This window comes from Drosophila sechellia, chromosome 3R, assembly GCF_004382195.2.
Source record: "Drosophila sechellia strain sech25 chromosome 3R, ASM438219v1, whole genome shotgun sequence".
Lineage (NCBI taxonomy): Eukaryota > Metazoa > Arthropoda > Insecta > Diptera > Drosophilidae > Drosophila > Drosophila sechellia.
In genome coordinates, this window is record NC_045952.1 from 2,262,141 (window position 1) to 2,283,425 (window position 21,285).

Sequence of the window (21,285 nt, forward strand, 5' to 3'; positions counted from 1 at the left end):
CACAAAATAGATGCCAAAAATGCAAGCGGGGTCAATGCACGCAACGATATATTTAGCAATGTATGTATATATGCAATGCTAGCTCGCTTAAACACAGCCACTATCACCGAAATCTCCACTCACTTGTCCAACCGATTGCGATTTAATGTATTTATATTTATTTATAAACGGGATAAGTGCATTAATTAATTAATGCAAATTAACACGATCACGTCGGGGTCACCAATGTTTAGCTATTGAGCTTTTTCAATAGCTGTTGCGAATAATAAAAAACCGAAGAAAGTTTGTTTTTATGACGACAGCTTTTATTTGCGAATTGTTTAAGGCAGCTAAGGCCTAAGCTAAGTCTTTTCCGAAACACGACGAAATGGCAATTGGCGGGCAGGCAGCCGAAATGCAGCGCCCAAGCTTAACGTAGGTAGCTAACAACAAACAAGGAATGAGCGCCGTACAGATAAATGCGTGCGGGAGCAGCTGTTTGCACTATGGGCATCGCAACTGCTACCACTCACTAATTTGGCTTATTTAATATTAAAGAATATGAGATATCATGCGGCTGCATGACCCAACACTGAGTTTAGGGATTTTTCATTTTCCATGACAATAAGCTTGGGAACGCCGAAATAGAAAATAAGTTCTCTCAAGGGGATCGGATATCTTCTATTGATTTCGATTTTATGACTCTTCTTTGTGCCAATTGGGAAAAGTTATCGATGTTTATCGATGGACTAGTTTATATCAATACGTATAATTTGTTCTGGATATTCGGGAATCGGAGTTTCTTTTAATTTCGGAATTGTGTGTCGGTCATATTTCTGTTCTTTACAGTTTGTGCATTGATCCACTAAATCGTATATTTTTTGTTTCTCTGAGGCATTGCGATGGGCTCGGTTATGTGTCTTAAGGATCTCCTCTTCTTGGCTTTCTATGCTTTGTAAGTATTGTACTATTTTTTGTGAAAATCTTATTTTGAAGTTTTAGAAGTGTGTAGGGTAGATAGACTGGATTTTCCCCATTATATCTTCTGTAGTGTTGATGCCATTGGTAACCGAGGGGTTGAGGTATTTCTTTAGTCTTTACGTTAGTTCATTAGAGTCATAGTGGGAATGTGGGAAATGGTATGCTGAATTTGTAATCTGGAATTTTTTCTTTATGGATGAATATTTGGTTTTTAAGCACATTTATTGGAGCTTCCACTCTTGGTATTAGGTTGTGGCTAGAGCTTTCGTCACTGTGTTGGGTACTAACTGAACTAATTGAATTTAACTCGTTTGGATTTGTTATCCGAGATAGGGCATCTGCTACTATGTAATCTTTTCCTGGTTTGTACAATAATTCGTAGTCAAATTCCTTATGATGGGCTTTCCATCTTTTAATTCTAGGGTTTCCATTCCAACTACTCAATGAATGTGTGAGTGGTTGATGGTAGGTAAATATTTTTACTTTGGCTCCTCCATATAAATAGTTTCTTAGTGCCTTAAGGGCCCATACTATGGCTAGCATTTATTTCTCATTAGCCGCATAGTTTTCTTCCGCTTTCGAAAGCGTTCTGGATATGAAAGATATGGATTGATTGTTTTGGGATAGGACGGCACCTATTGCGATATATTATGACTTTTGTAATAAACAGTTTTTGTTTTATAAATTTTTATTTTCCACTACGTCTTATTTGAATGGAATATTTTTTTCTCAGTGTAATGAGTTATTTTTGGAAAATTTATGTTTTAAATTACAATAGTTACAATAATTTCCTTTGCATTTGCTTTAATTATTTAGTATATTTATTAAGTCATTTGACTTAATAATAATGTATGTAAACGACCCATTATTATTATTTAAAATTCAAGTTAGAATGAGTTGATATATTTTGTGATATAATTCAATTTGATATTTTTAAAAAGCGCGCAATTTTGGGTGGAAAAAAAGCGCGCCAACTTTTAGGTTTTCCTTTTAATTTCTTTTAACCCATTTGCGTAAAGTCGTCATACGTAGAGCTCCTCGATTTTTGAAATATTCGCTATTTTACCGAGTTTATATTTGTGGCGCCCAGACTGAAGCCCGGTCTGGCATCACGGCGAAAACAGGTACTAACGCCAAGACCTTTCCTGGTGGACGATATCTTCTGATATCGTCAGACTGGGCTCACTGGAACTTCAGCTCAGCCGCGCAACAAGCTAACGGCATAAAACAACAATATATTGTACTTAGTAATTAAATAAAGCGGTAACTACACAAGTTACCATATTGGTGACCCCGAAATAAGCAAAATGCAGAACACTGGAGATTGTTTGCCTGCACCGCCAACTTCGCCTGCCTCTGGTGAAATTCAACGCGGCAACAGCGCAGGCACCGTTATTCCTGTCGTCGAGTCGGTTGCCACCATCAAGCTACCGCAAAATGTGCGGTTATGGTTTGTGCAGATCGAAGCGCAATTTCAATGCAGCCGCATTTCTTCAGATAACACGCGCTACTACCATTTAATCAGTGCTTTGGATGCTGATATAATGACTTAAGTATCTGATGTTCTGGCGCAACCCTCGGAAGTAAACAAATACGAGCACCTAAGGAGATTATTATCAAGCGATTTACGGAATCGCTGGACAGACAGTTGCAGCGCGCTTTACTGGAGCTTGACCTTGGGGACAAGAAGCCCTCGCAGCTCCTTCGGCAAATGACAACACTTGCTGATGGTCGCGCGTCTGCAGACGCCTTGCGAGTCCGCTGGCTCTCTCAGCTCCCGCAGCACGTACAACGGGGCTTGAAGCTCCTACGCTCAGCAACTTTGGAAGAGCAAACTGCACTCGCTGACGATCTCATGGAAGAGGAATCGGGTTCTTTTGTCATGGCTGCTGGGTCCTCCTCGGCACAATTCAGAGGTAACACCCGCGAATACGCGCCGGCTGCTGGCACAAGTGTCGTGGACGACTTGAAACGCGACATCGCTGCCAACAAGGCCTCTTTAACTCTTCTGCAGAACATGCTGCCTCCCAGCCATTCTCGCTCAGCCGATCGCAACCAGCAGCAACTCCGAGCACCACGTGTCTGCTTTTATCATGCCAAATTCGGACCTAATGCACGAAAATGCTCCTCGCCCTGTGCCTGGGTGCCACAGCAGGGAAACTAAAGAAGCTGTCACCTGTTCAGGCGACTGGTGACAGCAGACCCTCAAGCACTCGCCTCTCAAAGGAGTACCGACTTCACATAATCGATCGTAATACCCACATAAAATTCCTTATCGACTCCGGATCAGTCATCTCACTTATACCTGTTTCGATAATCAAGGGATTGCATCGTCGCAAAGACGACTTCAAACTCTACGCGGCCAACACGTCTATAATTGATACCTACGGCACGCTAAATCTAACTTTTGGTCTCAACCTACGGCGTAACTTCACCTGGTCGTTCGTCGTTGCGAACGTCCAATCAGCAATCATCGGAGCAGATTTCCTCACGCACCACGGCCTCATCCTCGACCTCAAGGGTAAACGCCTTATGGATCCCTCAATGGAAATGGTCAACTATTACCGACACCTCATCCCAAACGCAGCTCAGGCTCAAATCCCGCTCACAGACTACCTAAAAGGCGCAACCAAAAATGACAAGCGCGAAATAGCCTGGACCGGTCCTGCGGAGAGTGCATTCCAGGCCTGCAAGCAAGGAATTTTACGTGCCACGTGCTCTTCGTTCCTTTCCACATCGGCTCACCTCGCCCTTAAAACGGACGCCTCCGATACAGCGATCGGTGCTGCTCTCGAACAACTAGTCGGCAACGTTTGGCGTCCTATCGGGTTTTTCTCGCGGAAACTATCTCCGGCAGAGCAAGGCTACAGCACGTATGATCGCGAGCTCCTGCCTATTTTCGCTGGTATCATCCATTTCAAGCACATTCTAGAGGGTCGTCCATTCATCATCCAAACCATAAACCATTACAATACGCTTTCAGGCAGAAAGCAAGCAAATCATCGCCTCGACAACTCCGCCAATTGGATTTTATCTCCCAATTCTCAACGGAGATAGTGTACAATCCCGGGGAAAACAACGCAGTGGCAGACGCCCTCTCACGCATCAACACCATAAGCATGCCGTCTAGCTTCAGTGCTCAAGCGATATTCGAGGCCCAACAAACCGACGATGAAATGGCTGAGCTCTACCAAACCACTTCCCTGGTTCTACAAGTTAGGAACATCGACAACCTAGACATCTGGTGTGACATCTCGGGTGGACGCGAGCGGCCATATTTACCCAAAAGTCTGAGACGCCAAGCTTTTGATGCAGTACATGGATTGGCGCATCCCAGCGGCCGTACAACTGCAAAATTACTTAAACAGCGGTTTGTCTGGCCAGCAATTAACGGTGATGCCACCCTCTGGTCTCGACAATGCGTTCCTTGCCAGCGGGCCAAAATCCATCGCCACACACGCAGCCCGGTGGAGAAGATCGATGTTCCTGACAATCGTTTCGAGCACATTCACGTCGATCTGATTGAACTTCCCACAATCCGTAACTTACGCTACTGTCTTACCATCATCGACCGCTTCAGCAGATGCAGCTATTCCACTATCCAATATCACCGCGGAGACTGTCGCGACAGCTCTGTATACACAGTGGATATGCACGTTTGGCTGCCCACTCACTATAACAACGGACCAGGGAACTCAATTTGAATCCTCATTGTTTGCTGAGCTGGCTAAACTAATTGGAGCCGAAAGGATTCGCACAACCGCATATCACCCTCAGTCAAATGGCATCGTGGAGAGATGGCACCGAACCCTCAAGGCCGCCCTGATGTGTAAGTCTCACATAGCATGGCCGGATCTCCTGCCTACAGTTCTGTTGGGGCTGCGCTCGGCGTTTAAGGCGGACCTCCAGTCATCGCCAGCCGAAATGCTTTTTGGCACCACTATTCGTATCCCCAACGAATTTTTTTGAATCGCACACTCCAACCGCCTTCAGCAAGGATCACCGACTAACCGAGCAACTACGTCAACATATCAGGGCAGCCCGACCTACTCCTGCAGCGCATCACGCTAAACCACCTGTTTTCATTTGTAAGGACCTGAGAACTTGTACGCACGTCTTCAAGCGAGTGGCATCTGTTAAGAAACCACTCGAGCCGCCTTACACGGGACCTTATCGGGTAATACGCCGGGTTGATGACAAGTTCTACATCATCAGCATTCATGGACAAGAGAAGGCCATATCAGTCGATCTCCTCAAGCCTGCCTTCTTAGCTGAAGCTGACGCTTGCGAAGACCACCACGAGGATACACCGCCTGACCAACAGATTTCGCAGCCACCTACACCACCGAGCCCTGCACCTGCAGCTCCAGAATTTATACCGTTACCTTCACCACCTGGCGAAGTCACTGGAGGGGGAGTAGATGTGGCGCCCAGACTGAAGCCCGGTCTGGCATCACGGCGAAAACAGGTACTAACGCCAAGACCTTTCCTGGTAGACGATATCTTCTGATATCGTCAGACTGGGCTCACTGGAACTTCAGCTCAGCCGCGCAACAAGCTAACGGCATAAAACAACAATATATTGTACTTAGTAATTAAATAAAGCGGTAACTACACAAGTTACCATATTGGTGACCCCGAAATAAGCAAAATGCAGAACACTGGAGATTGTTTGCCTGCACCGCCAACCTCGCCTGACTCTGGTGAAATTCAACGCGGCAACAGCGCAGGCACCGTTATTCCTGTCGTCGAGTCGGTTGCCACCATCAAGCTACCGCAAAATGTGCGGTTATGGTTTGTGCAGATCGAAGCGCAATTTCAATGCAGCCGCATTTCTTCAGATAACACGCGCTACTACCATTTAATCAGTGCTTTGGATGCTGATATAATGACTTAAGTATCTGATGTTCTGGCGCAACCCTCGGAAGTAAACAAATACGAGCACCTAAGGAGATTATTATCAAGCGATTTACGGAATCGCTGGACAGACAGTTGCAGCGCGCTTTACTGGAGCTTGACCTTGGGGACAAGAAGCCCTCGCAGCTCCTTCGGCAAATGACAACACTTGCTGATGGTCGCGCGTCTGCAGACGCCTTGCGAGTCCGCTGGCTCTCTCAGCTACCGCAGCACGTACAACGGGGCTTGAAGCTCCTACGCTCAGCAACTTTGGAAGAGCAAACTGCACTCGCTGACGATCTCATGGAAGAGGAATCGGGTTCTTTTGTCATGGCTGCTGGGTCCTCCTCGGCACAATTCAGAGGTAACACCCGCGAATACGCGCCGGCTGCTGGCACAAGTGTCGTGGACGACTTGAAACGCAACATCGCTGCCATCAAGGCCTCTTTAACTCTTCTGCAGAACATGCTGCCTCCCAGCCATTCTCGCTCAGCCGATCGCAACCAGCAGCAACTCCGAGCACCACGTGTCTGCTTTTATCATGCCAAATTCGGACCTAATGCACGAAAATGCTCCTCGCCCTGTGCCTGGGTGCCACAGCAGGGAAACTAAAGAAGCTGTCACCTGTTCAGGCGACTGGTGACAGCAGACCCTCAAGCACTCGCCTCTCAAAGGAGTACCGACTTCACATAATCGATCGTAATACCCACATAAAATTCCTTATCGACTCCGGATCAGTCATCTCACTTATACCTGTTTCGATAATCAAGGGATTGCATCGTCGCAAAGACGACTTCAAACTCTACGCGGCCAACCTACGGCACGCTAAATCTAACTTTTGGTCTCAACCTACGGCGTAACTTCACCTGGTCGTTCGTCGTTGCGAACGTCCAATCAGCAATCATCGGAGCAGATTTCCTCACGCACCACGGCCTCATCCTCGACCTCAAGGGTAAACGCCTTATGGATCCCTCAAAAGCTGTTTCGACCAAAGGAGAAGTTGCAGAAGCAAAACTCTACAACGTTTCTACAATCAACGTGCAAAGTTCCAGTGGAATAGATCGCCCGTACTCCAATCTTCTTAGTCGCTTTGTGCAGATCACACGTCCTAATGTGCCTTTAGCAACCCGCATTCATAACGAGGTTGCGCATTGCATTCAAACAACTGGCCCACCTGTTTTCGACAAGCCAAGACGGCTTACAGGCGAAAAATTAAAAGCGGCACGCCGAGATTTCGATCTCTTACTCCAGCAAGGAGTCATTCGTCCCTCCAGCAGTCAATGGGCCATTCCTATTCATTTGGTCCCCAAGGGGAGCAACGAATGGCGTACTACTGGGGATTATCGCAAACTTAATGCGTCCACTATTCCAGATCGCTATCCGATTCCCCATGGGGAAGACATTCTTCAACGTCTGCATGGATGCTCGGTTTTCTCCACAATCGATTTGGTGCGTGCCTACCACCAGATCCCAGTGGCTCCAGATCGAGTTTGTCGGCATGCCACCCGGACTCCGCAATGCAGCGCAAACCTTCCAACGCCACATGGACAACCTGCTTCGTGGCATTCCATTCGTAGGATGCTATATGGACGACATCATCGTGTTCTCCACAACGCATGAGGAGCATTTGAAGCACCTCCAGGCAATCTTTGAGATTTTGCAGAGGAACCACCTCCAAATTAACCCTAAAAAGTGCCAATTTGGTAAAAGTGAGGTTATTTTCTTAGGGTTCCAAGTCAACGCGAGCGGATTCAAGCCCCCTGTTGAGCGCACGCAAGCAATCAACAATTTTCCCAAGCCTCAAACTATCATGGAATTGCGCCGGTTTTTGGGAATGGTCAACTATTACCGACACCTCATCCCAAACGCAGCTCAGGCTCAAATCCCGCTCACAGACTACCTAAAAGGCGCAACCAAAAATGACAAGCGCGAAATAGCCTGGACCGGTCCTGCGGAGAGTGCATTCCAGGCCTGCAAGCAAGGAATTTTACGTGCCACGTGCTCTTCGTTCCTTTCCACATCGGCTCACCTCGCCCTTAAAACGGACGCCTCCGATACAGCGATCGGTGCTGCTCTCGAACAACTAGTCGGCAACGTTTGGCGTCCTATCGGGTTTTTCTCGCGGAAACTATCTCCGGCAGAGCAAGGCTACAGCACGTATGATCGCGAGCTCCTGCCTATTTTCGCTGGTATCATCCATTTCAAGCACATTCTAGAGGGTCGTCCATTCATCATCCAAACCATAAACCATTACAATACGCTTTCAGGCAGAAAGCAAGCAAATCATCGCCTCGACAACTCCGCCAATTGGATTTTATCTCCCAATTCTCAACGGAGATAGTGTACAATCCCGGGGAAAACAACGCAGTGGCAGACGCCCTCTCACGCATCAACACCATAAGCATGCCGTCTAGCTTCAGTGCTCAAGCGATATTCGAGGCCCAACAAACCGACGATGAAATGGCTGAGCTCTACCAAACCACTTCCCTGGTTCTACAAGTTAGGAACATCGACAACCTAGACATCTGGTGTGACATCTCGGGTGGACGCGAGCGGCCATATTTACCCAAAAGTCTGAGACGCCAAGCTTTTGATGCAGTACATGGATTGGCGCATCCCAGCGGCCGTACAACTGCAAAATTACTTAAACAGCGGTTTGTCTGGCCAGCAATTAACGGTGATGCCACCCTCTGGTCTCGACAATGCGTTCCTTGCCAGCGGGCCAAAATCCATCGCCACACACGCAGCCCGGTGGAGAAGATCGATGTTCCTGACAATCGTTTCGAGCACATTCACGTCGATCTGATTGAACTTCCCACAATCCGTAACTTACGCTACTGTCTTACCATCATCGACCGCTTCAGCAGATGCAGCTATTCCACTATCCAATATCACCGCGGAGACTGTCGCGACAGCTCTGTATACACAGTGGATATGCACGTTTGGCTGCCCACTCACTATAACAACGGACCAGGGAACTCAATTTGAATCCTCATTGTTTGCTGAGCTGGCTAAACTAATTGGAGCCGAAAGGATTCGCACAACCGCATATCACCCTCAGTCAAATGGCATCGTGGAGAGATGGCACCGAACCCTCAAGGCCGCCCTGATGTGTAAGTCTCACATAGCATGGCCGGATCTCCTGCCTACAGTTCTGTTGGGGCTGCGCTCGGCGTTTAAGGCGGACCTCCAGTCATCGCCAGCCGAAATGCTTTTTGGCACCACTATTCGTATCCCCAACGAATTTTTTTGAATCGCACACTCCAACCGCCTTCAGCAAGGATCACCGACTAACCGAGCAACTACGTCAACATATCAGGGCAGCCCGACCTACTCCTGCAGCGCATCACGCTAAACCACCTGTTTTCATTTGTAAGGACCTGAGAACTTGTACGCACGTCTTCAAGCGAGTGGCATCTGTTAAGAAACCACTCGAGCCGCCTTACACGGGACCTCATCGGGTAATACGCCGGGTTGATGACAAGTTCTACATCATCAGCATTCATGGACAAGAGAAGGCCATATCAGTCGATCTCCTCAAGCCTGCCTTCTTAGCTGAAGCTGACGCTTGCGAAGACCACCACGAGGATACACCGCCTGACCAACAGATTTCGCAGCCACCTACACCACCGAGCCCTGCACCTGCAGCTCCAGAATTTATACCGTTACCTTCACCACCTGGCGAAGTCACTGGAGGGGGAGTAGATGTGGCGCCCAGACTGAAGCCCGGTCTGGCATCACGGCGAAAACAGGTACTAACGCCAAGACCTTTCCTGGTAGACGATATCTTCTGATATCGTCAGACTGGGCTCACTGGAACTTCAGCTCAGCCGCGCAACAAGCTAACGGCATAAAACAACAATATATTGTACTTAGTAATTAAATAAAGCGGTAACTACACAAGTTACCATATTGGTGACCCCGAAATAAGCAAAATGCAGAACACTGGAGATTGTTTGCCTGCACCGCCAACCTCGCCTGACTCTGGTGAAATTCAACGCGGCAACAGCGCAGGCACCGTTATTCCTGTCGTCGAGTCGGTTGCCACCATCAAGCTACCGCAAAATGTGCGGTTATGGTTTGTGCAGATCGAAGCGCAATTTCAATGCAGCCGCATTTCTTCAGATAACACGCGCTACTACCATTTAATCAGTGCTTTGGATGCTGATATAATGACTTAAGTATCTGATGTTCTGGCGCAACCCTCGGAAGTAAACAAATACGAGCACCTAAGGAGATTATTATCAAGCGATTTACGGAATCGCTGGACAGACAGTTGCAGCGCGCTTTACTGGAGCTTGACCTTGGGGACAAGAAGCCCTCGCAGCTCCTTCGGCAAATGACAACACTTGCTGATGGTCGCGCGTCTGCAGACGCCTTGCGAGTCCGCTGGCTCTCTCAGCTACCGCAGCACGTACAACGGGGCTTGAAGCTCCTACGCTCAGCAACTTTGGAAGAGCAAACTGCACTCGCTGACGATCTCATGGAAGAGGAATCGGGTTCTTTTGTCATGGCTGCTGGGTCCTCCTCGGCACAATTCAGAGGTAACACCCGCGAATACGCGCCGGCTGCTGGCACAAGTGTCGTGGACGACTTGAAACGCAACATCGCTGCCATCAAGGCCTCTTTAACTCTTCTGCAGAACATGCTGCCTCCCAGCCATTCTCGCTCAGCCGATCGCAACCAGCAGCAACTCCGAGCACCACGTGTCTGCTTTTATCATGCCAAATTCGGACCTAATGCACGAAAATGCTCCTCGCCCTGTGCCTGGGTGCCACAGCAGGGAAACTAAAGAAGCTGTCACCTGTTCAGGCGACTGGTGACAGCAGACCCTCAAGCACTCGCCTCTCAAAGGAGTACCGACTTCACATAATCGATCGTAATACCCACATAAAATTCCTTATCGACTCCGGATCAGTCATCTCACTTATACCTGTTTCGATAATCAAGGGATTGCATCGTCGCAAAGACGACTTCAAACTCTACGCGGCCAACACGTCTATAATTGATACCTACGGCACGCTAAATCTAACTTTTGGTCTCAACCTACGGCGTAACTTCACCTGGTCGTTCGTCGTTGCGAACGTCCAATCAGCAATCATCGGAGCAGATTTCCTCACGCACCACGGCCTCATCCTCGACCTCAAGGGTAAACGCCTTATGGATCCCTCAAAAGCTGTTTCGACCAAAGGAGAAGTTGCAGAAGCAAAACTCTACAACGTTTCTACAATCAACGTGCAAAGTTCCAGTGGAATAGATCGCCCGTACTCCAATCTTCTTAGTCGCTTTGTGCAGATCACACGTCCTAATGTGCCTTTAGCAACCCGCATTCATAACGAGGTTGCGCATTGCATTCAAACAACTGGCCCACCTGTTTTCGACAAGCCAAGACGGCTTACAGGCGAAAAATTAAAAGCGGCACGCCGAGATTTCGATCTCTTACTCCAGCAAGGAGTCATTCGTCCCTCCAGCAGTCAATGGGCCATTCCTATTCATTTGGTCCCCAAGGGGAGCAACGAATGGCGTACTACTGGGGATTATCGCAAACTTAATGCGTCCACTATTCCAGATCGCTATCCGATTCCCCATGGGGAAGACATTCTTCAACGTCTGCATGGATGCTCGGTTTTCTCCACAATCGATTTGGTGCGTGCCTACCACCAGATCCCAGTTGCTCCAGATCGAGTTTGTCGGCATGCCACCCGGACTCCGCAATGCAGCGCAAACCTTCCAACGCCACATGGACAACCTGCTTCGTGGCATTCCATTCGTAGGATGCTATATGGACGACATCATCGTGTTCTCCACAACGCATGAGGAGCATTTGAAGCACCTCCAGGCAATCTTTGAGATTTTGCAGAGGAACCACCTCAAAATTAACCCTAAAAAATGCCAATTTGGTAAAAGTGAGGTTATTTTCTTAGGGTTCCAAGTCAACGCGAGCGGATTCAAGCCCCCTGTTGAGCGCACGCAAGCAATCAACAATTTTCCCAAGCCTCAAACTATCATGGAATTGCGCCGGTTTTTGGGAATGGTCAACTATTACCGACACCTCATCCCAAACGCAGCTCAGGCTCAAATCCCGCTCACAGACTACCTAAAAGGCGCAACCAAAAATGACAAGCGCGAAATAGCCTGGACCGGTCCTGCGGAGAGTGCATTCCAGGCCTGCAAGCAAGGAATTTTACGTGCCACGTGCTCTTCGTTCCTTTCCACATCGGCTCACCTCGCCCTTAAAACGGACGCCTCCGATACAGCGATCGGTGCTGCTCTCGAACAACTAGTCGGCAACGTTTGGCGTCCTATCGGGGTTTTCTCGCGGAAACTATCTCCGGCAGAGCAAGGCTACAGCACGTATGATCGCGAGCTCCTGCCTATTTTCGCTGGTATCATCCATTTCAAGCACATTCTAGAGGGTCGTCCATTCATCATCCAAACCATAAACCATTACAATACGCTTTCAGGCAGAAAGCAAGCAAATCATCGCCTCGACAACTCCGCCAATTGGATTTTATCTCCCAATTCTCAACGGAGATAGTGTACAATCCCGGGGAAAACAACGCAGTGGCAGACGCCCTCTCACGCATCAACACCATAAGCATTCCGTCTAGCTTCAGTGCTCAAGCGATATTCGAGGCCCAACAAACCGACGATGAAATGGCTGAGCTCTACCAAACCACTTCCCTGGTTCTACAAGTTAGGAACATCGACAACCTAGACATCTGGTGTGACATCTCGGGTGGACGCGAGCGGCCATATTTACCCAAAAGTCTGAGACGCCAAGCTTTTGATGCAGTACATGGATTGGCGCATCCCAGCGGCCGTACAACTGCAAAATTACTTAAACAGCGGTTTGTCTGGCCAGCAGTTAACGGTGATGCCACCCTCTGGTCTCGACAATGCGTTCCTTGCCAGCGGGCCAAAATCCATCGCCACACACGCAGCCCGGTGGAGAAGATCGATGTTCCTGACAATCGTTTCGAGCACATTCACGTCGATCTGATTGAACTTCCCACAATCCGTAACTTACGCTACTGTCTTACCATCATCGACCGCTTCAGCAGATGCAGCTATTCCACTATCCAATATCACCGCGGAGACTGTCGCGACAGCTCTGTATACACAGTGGATATGCACGTTTGGCTGCCCACTCACTATAACAACGGACCAGGGAACTCAATTTGAATCCTCATTGTTTGCTGAGCTGGCTAAACTAATTGGAGCCGAAAGGATTCGCACAACCGCATATCACCCTCAGTCAAATGGCATCGTGGAGAGATGGCACCGAACCCTCAAGGCCGCCCTGATGTGTAAGTCTCACATAGCATGGCCGGATCTCCTGCCTACAGTTCTGTTGGGGCTGCGCTCGGCGTTTAAGGCGGACCTCCAGTCATCGCCAGCCGAAATGCTTTTTGGCACCACTATTCGTATCCCCAACGAATTTTTTTGAATCGCACACTCCAACCGCCTTCAGCAAGGATCACCGACTAACCGAGCAACTACGTCAACATATCAGGGCAGCCCGACCTACTCCTGCAGCGCATCACGCTAAACCACCTGTTTTCATTTGTAAGGACCTGAGAACTTGTACGCACGTCTTCAAGCGAGTGGCATCTGTTAAGAAACCACTCGAGCCGCCTTACACGGGACCTCATCGGGTAATACGCCGGGTTGATGACAAGTTCTACATCATCAGCATTCATGGACAAGAGAAGGCCATATCAGTCGATCTCCTCAAGCCTGCCTTCTTAGCTGAAGATATAAAAGCTAAATGGTTGAGATTAATCATACAGATTAGATCTCATACAGAGAGACGCAGCGAAAATTTATTGACCTATGTTGCCACGCACAAACTTTTGAAAAATGTTTTTCTATATTTAAAAATCATTCAACCTTCTATTGATTTGATAAATAACTTTTTGCCGCGACCACTTTAACGACTTACTTCAGAAAATAAGTTATTTTTGGTTATTTTTGCAAATTAAAATGTCTTTTAAATGTTCGTTTAAAGAACATTTTTTTATTTATCTAATTTCATTTTCCGGCTTGTTAGACCGACTGGAGAACAAATTTAAAACCTAACTCTAGGGCCAGCTGAATCGAACCATGTAACCGCCGCTGCCGGCTGGAGTGCCTGCGAATGCTCAGTCGGAGTCTCCAATGGAAGATCAGGTTGCTTGCGGATGGGAGTTTTGGAGTTTTAATCAGGATTACTTGTCGAGTCGATATGGGCATGCCTCTCTGTCCATTCGTATGATCATACCCAATGACGTCTCAGAAATTATAAAAGCTTGCTGTTGAGCATACATCATATGGAAGGTAGCTATTCTTTAACTGTCAATAAGTTCGACTGATTTTAAAATTATGGCCGAGCCTCTTTTATTTATTATAACTCGCATTTTTTTGCCATTAACATTAATTCTTGGTAAGAATTTAAATATTATAATGCATAAAAAAATAATTTTATAATTTCATTTTATAGTGTCCTTGGTGCGACCAGTTGGCCTATCTTATTTATATCTACTTACGTTTTTTCTATCACCTTGGCTGCTGCAATCTAATAGTTTAAAACAACGAACCTTTTTAAATGTGTTTATTATATTTCTTTGTGTTTTAAGTACTTTCGGCATCGTCGGTCACATTATATTTAATTTGATAAATTTATTTTTTGTTGACCTTAGCTCTAAAAATTCATTTTCATTCATATTACGTCAATTTGGATTTCTGTATTTTAAAGGCTTAAGGTAATAATTAAATTCTGCTGTTATTTAAAATAAAACTTTTCTTTTTAGTTTTGTTTCTATTGCCCACTGGATACTTCCTGATATTATTGTTCTTCTGAATACTGTTGCTTTTTTTATTTTCTCCGAAATTAAATATAAAAGGGAAAAGAATTCTATCCAAAGTGGCGACGATGTATTTTACAAAAAGAGCAAGGAATTAAAAGGTGCTTTAAAGGTTGCTGAGATTAATAGGGTTTTAATCATTGTCTATATTCGATCTGTACTAAAGACATGTAAGTACTGAAAATTTAAAAATAAGCTTGAAAGTAAAATTAATTTCTACAGCTCTAATTTTTTCTCTTATTGTGCTTTACTTTGCTGCAACTTTGAGACCTTCATTGCCAGGAAGCCTATACTTCTGTATGTTTATAATAGCTGGCAGCTATTGGGCACTTTTTCGACAACGGTAAATATAGCGCTTAATAACTCACATATTTTCGATAAACAAAATATTTAAACTTTAGAAAAATGTACTATTCTGTTATATTTGTGATTGTGGTGCTTTTAGTACATATAACATGCATATTTGCTTATCAATTGCCAGTTTTGCAAAATACAATTAATGGTGACAAATTATGGACCAGGTCAGTACATTCCTTAGACAGTACATATTAGTTATTTGTACGGACGGACATTCGACTTTGTCGAATGCGGAGTTCTTGAAAATTTGTAATTAGATTTACTTTAAAACAGGCTAATGGGAATGGAAGTTTTAATTCGCCTTTATAAAGATAATAGAAATGGAAAAATTTTGGAGTTAAACGCTCAATTAAATTTGGACTCATATCTTAGCCCAATTGCTTTAATGTTGGCTTACTTTGCTACAACGCTTAGCCTTATAAACCGTTCACAATACGAGATATCATTCAATACGATACGAATGAATTTGGGACACAAATCGAATAGCATATATGCTAATATAAAACCTTCTAATGAGGAAAATGAAGAGATATCAATTTTCACGGAACCTTCAATGCTGGAACAATTATTTTATATAGTTTGTGAACTTTCATCATTTGTTTACAAAAATAGCTACATATTACTTAATATCATAATGATGGTATGTAATCTATTTAATTTTATTTATTCGTTACTTAAACACCAGGTTATTTTACGTTTCCAATGCTTGTGACATACTTAGAATTACTAAGTAAACAAACAATTAAAAAAAAAACAAGTGCGTAATTCAAGTAATTGATGAATCAGATAACGGTCGCAGCGTGCAACAGAAATACATACATACCACAGTACATACATACGTACACCGTACGTAAATTTACACCCGTTACTTGTAGAGTAAAATGGTATACTAGATTCGCTAAAGTAATGTAACAGGCCGACCATATAAAGTATATATATTTCCTTATATATCTATTATATTATTCTTGCGCTAGAAGATGGTAAAAGGCTGCAGGCGGTCGCAAAGTTATCCGTTAAAATTTCCTTAAGATGACCCACCCCCTCACCCATCCATCGTTGGCTGCTCCGGGGTTCCGGGGGCAGGATAAAAAATTATTTTCAATGTTGATAGGAACTTTTCTCCTTTAACTACCAGAATTTTATAATAACAATCGGAGTTGATGAGCTTCAGCTCTGTTCACACTATAAACTTGTGCGTACACTTAATGAGTTCAACTCGGATGATCAGCTCCTCTCTTTTCTGCATTTGAATACCCCGCGAAGCTCCCCCGGAGGTAACTGGCGCAGCCGGAAACTGGAATGGAAAATATTCTATTAAGCCTTCTATTAGTTCTATTAAATTAACGCACAACAAACACACACCATTCAACAATAAACAAATAATTAAAAATCACTAAGTACATTTTGTATATTCCCTTTCTCTCTTAAATGTCAAAGAAATTAACACAAACTATTAAACAAACAACTCGTTCTGTATTAGGATCACACACACTTCCAAAAAGAGTCACACGTTCAGTTACTAAAACAAACACCCTCCCCGTAATTAGAGAAAATACCCTCTCACCACCCCTTCAACCTATAAATATGGATTCAGGCAACGCCTCCGTAGGTAATTCCGCCCCCTTAACACCTACCGTCAGTGGCTTTAGCAGTATTGCTACGGCACTTAGTGCCACCGATATTTTAGCCTTTGTTAAAGAACTTCCGACTTTCGATGGTACTCCAGGCCAACTCGACAAATATCATTAGGGGTACCGACCAAACACCGTACGGACTTTTAACACTTAGGGCAATTAGGAACAAAATAGTTGGAAGAGCAGATGAAGCCCTAAATCTAGCTAACACCAAACTTATATGGGACGATATCAAAAGCAACCTACTACGTTTATATTCTAGCAAGAAAAGCGAAGCTACCCTCCTAGGCGAGCTCCAATCTCTCCCGGATAACCTAACCCTAGGGCAATTGTTCTTCGGCTTATCGAGGATTAGGAGCCAACTTATATCCACTACTTCCAATAGTGGACAGTCGGCCACAATCATCGAAGCCAAGAAAACTCTATATGACGAAGTCTGTCTAAATGCCTTCATTTTAAGTATCAGAGAACCACTTAAAACAGTCATCAGATTGAAAGACCCCAAGACTATCGAAACAGCTTACGAGCTATGTCAAAGAGAAAGAGCTTGTTACCAGAACAGAAACCGATACCCCCAACACCAAACAATACCGAACGACGAACTAACAATAACTATAACAGCAACAATCACAGAGACAACAACAACCGCAACAACCGTAACTCATCTTACTCCCAAAACCACTCATACCATTATTCAAACCCCAACTCCCAATATCGTCAATCAAACAATGGCAACAGAAATAGTAACCCGTTTAAAGACAATAAAACACCAAATTATGGGCTACACAACATAAAACAAAATAAAGAAAAACTCACCCAACACTGCCCTACCGACCTAAATTTTCAGGCACCCGCCTCAGGAACCCGACAGGATACATAAATCCCACCACACATGCAACATCCCTCCCATACATAACTCTAAACCTACAACAAAAATTCCCCTTGTCATTTCTTATCGATTCAGGATCCAATAACTCCTTCATTGACCCAGAATCTGCAAAACAACTAGAGTGCACAACTCTACCAACATCCACATCAATTACAACAGCATTAAATAGTTTCAAAATTGAGGAAAAGGCAATATTCCCAATGCCACCCGAGTTCAAAACCGAAGGTCAAATTACCCTACTTAAATTCAAATTTCACTCTTATTTTAACGGCCTCATAGGAATGGACCTATTATCACACCTAGAAGCAAAAATAGACCTAGTAAACTAACAACTAGTAACCTCAAAGTCTACACTCCCAATATCCTTGTACACTAACCAGGCTTCAAAAATTTTTAACATCCCCGCCTACAGTAAAGTTATATTACCACTACCGGTAAAGACTAATCATGGCGAATTCTATTGTTGCGCTACACAGCTAAATAATGAGTTAAACTTGTCAGAAGGACTATATAAAGCAAACAATAATATTGCCAATGTCGAAATCTCTAACAAATCCAACTCGGATAAACTACTATACCTAGAATACCCCCTAGAAACCATCCCCTACAACAAAAACGATCATATCGAATTCTTTAACATATCAGCTACACCCCTTAATAACGATAACCTCCAAGCCCCATTACAAATCCCAACAGAACATCTCAATCCAGAAGAAAAAGCAGCTTTAATAACCCTATGTAAACAATTTCGCGACATATTCTACAACCCAGAAACACCATTAACTTTCACCAACAAAATCACACATTCCATCCCCACCATAGACAACACTCCTATCCACGCAAAATCCTACAGATACCCTTTTGTCCATAAAACAGAAGTCAAAAAACAAATCGATTCCATGTTAGATCAACAAATTATTAGATCTAGCCACTCCCCTTGGAGTGCCCCGTTATGGGTGGTCCCAAAAAAACTAGACGGTACAGGAAACAGGAAATGGCGACTTGTAATAGACTACCGGAAACTCAACGACAAAACCATTTTGGACAGATACCCCATCCCAAACATAAACGACATATTAGATAGCATAGGCAAAGCAAAATATTTTTCAACGCTCGACCTAACTAGCGGTTTCCATCAAATTGAGATGGAACCAAAAGATATCGCCAAAACAGCTTTTACAGTCGAAGGGGGCCATTACGAATTCATACGGATGCCCTTCGGCTTAAAAAACGCACCGGCTACCTATCAACGGGTTATGGACAGCGTCCTCGGCGACCTTAACGGCACCATTTGCTTAGTCTATCTCGCCGATATTATAATTTTCTCGCCTTCCTTACAAAAACACCTATTGGACATAAAAATGGTATTCGAAAAACTTAGAGCGGCAAACTTTAAACTACAACCCTCGAAATCAGAATTCCTGAGGAAAGAGATAGAATTCCTAGGCCACATAGTTACACAAGACGGAATAAAACCAAACCCGAACAAGATAAGTGCGATCAAAGAATTTCCTTGCCCCACCAACAGAAAAGCTATCAAATCTTTTCTCGGTTTACTGGGGTATTATAGGAAGTTTATAAGAGACTTCGCTCGAATAACGAAACCCATGACTAAACAGCTGAAAGGAAAAAGACAAGTTACTACAGATAAAGATTTTGTAGACGCATTCGAACAGGGCAAAACTCTTCTTTCCAATGATCCGATACTCATACACCCATACTTCAAAAAACCAGACATTCTTACTACGGATGCTAGTAACTTCGCGTTAGGAGCCGTACTATCCCAACCTGTATGCTTTGCCAGCAGGACCCTCTCTGACACCGAAGTCAACTATTCAACCATAGAAAAAGAAATGTTGGCAATAATATGGGCAGTAAAATACCATATATATATCAGACCATATATTTATGGCGTAAAATTTACTATTGTTACAGATCACAAGCCACTAATATGGCTTATGAATTTCAAAGAACCCAATTCGAAAATAATTCGTTGGAGACTCCAACTCATGGAATACAATTTCGAAATAATTCACAAGAAAGGTTCACAAAATGTAAATGTGTATCACAAAATAATCGCAGACGCCCTAAGTAGAGCAGACCCAAATTTAAACCACATCCTTGTCCCACATCCGAAAACCCTATTAACGAATTTAACACGCAACTCATACTAGAAATAGATACAAATACGTCTTGCCAAACTACAACAGCATTCAAACAAAAGCTTAGAAAAAAATATTCACAACCCTCTTTCGATTTCGATAATATTGCTAAAATCTTGAAAGGAACCCTAAAACCTAACAGGATTTGCGCATTCTTGGCAGACGATAATAATTCCGCATTAATCGAAAAAGCATTCTTAACGTACTTTGCACACAAAAAACACTTTAAAATTATTAGATGCAAATCACTTCTCCACGCAATTGTAGGAAACCCCGAACAAAACAAATTCATTCAGGAATATCACACTAATAACAATCACAGAGGCATCGATGAAACATTCCTTCACCTCAAACGAGAAACCTACTTCCCCAATATGAAAAGCAAAATCTCTGAACTAATTAGGAATTGCGAAACCTGTCTAAAACTCAAATACGACAGACAACCACAAAACATTGTATTTGAAATTCCAGAAACCCCAACGAAACCCCTCGATATAATACACATAGACATCTACACCATTAACAATAATTTTAACCTGACAATCATAGACAAGTTCTCAAAATTCGAAGCTGTCTACCCCATTCCAAATAGAAACGGTATCAATTGCACCAAAGCAATCAAAAACTTTTTCAGTCAATTCGGACTACCCAAAAAACTAATACACGACCAAGGTGCAATATAGCACCAACCTCTTAGCAAAAGTGCCGCTAGGGAAAACACTCATGATAGGAAACTATAAGAAAATTAGCCACATAATCGATCTGTCCGAATACACCAACTGTATTGAAAAATTATACCACACCATCGATACCCTAAGACACGATGAAACACTCACCGACTCTATATCAATACTAAATGCTAAACTTGCCCAAACTCAAAGTAAAATAAACGCACTAACACCCTTTTCACGCCACAAAAGAGGTCTTATTAACGGGTTAGGTAGTTTAGTCAAAGTCGTCACTGGCAACATGGACGCCAATGATGCAAAGAATATAGAAACAGAAATTAACCACCTAAAAAGCCAAGTCACCACCATCTCAGATAACTTCGAAATAGAGAACACGCTCAATGATGAAATTCAACTACGGTTCAAAAACTTAACAAAACACATTAACAATGAACAAAATTTGATTAAAAACTTCTTCGAAAACACTCAAAATACAATCTACAAAAAAATATATAACTACGAAGAAGAACTAAAGAAACTACAATATATAAATAGGCTTAACTATAATATAGACTTATTACTTAGTCACCTAAGCGACATTATAGAAAGTACACTGCTTGCCAAAATTAATGTTATCCCAAAACTCATTTTAGATAAGACAGAAATAAACAAAATCAAACAAATTTTTGAAGCCCAAAACTACACAATAAAATCCGAGAAACACTTTTATAATCTGTTAAAAATGAACACACTCAATTACCAAGACAAAATAATTTTCAGTGTCAAAATTCCTATTTTTCTAAATTCTAACTACGAAATGGCAAGATTAATTCCACTCCCAATAAATTCCACACAATTTGTAATAGCACCTAA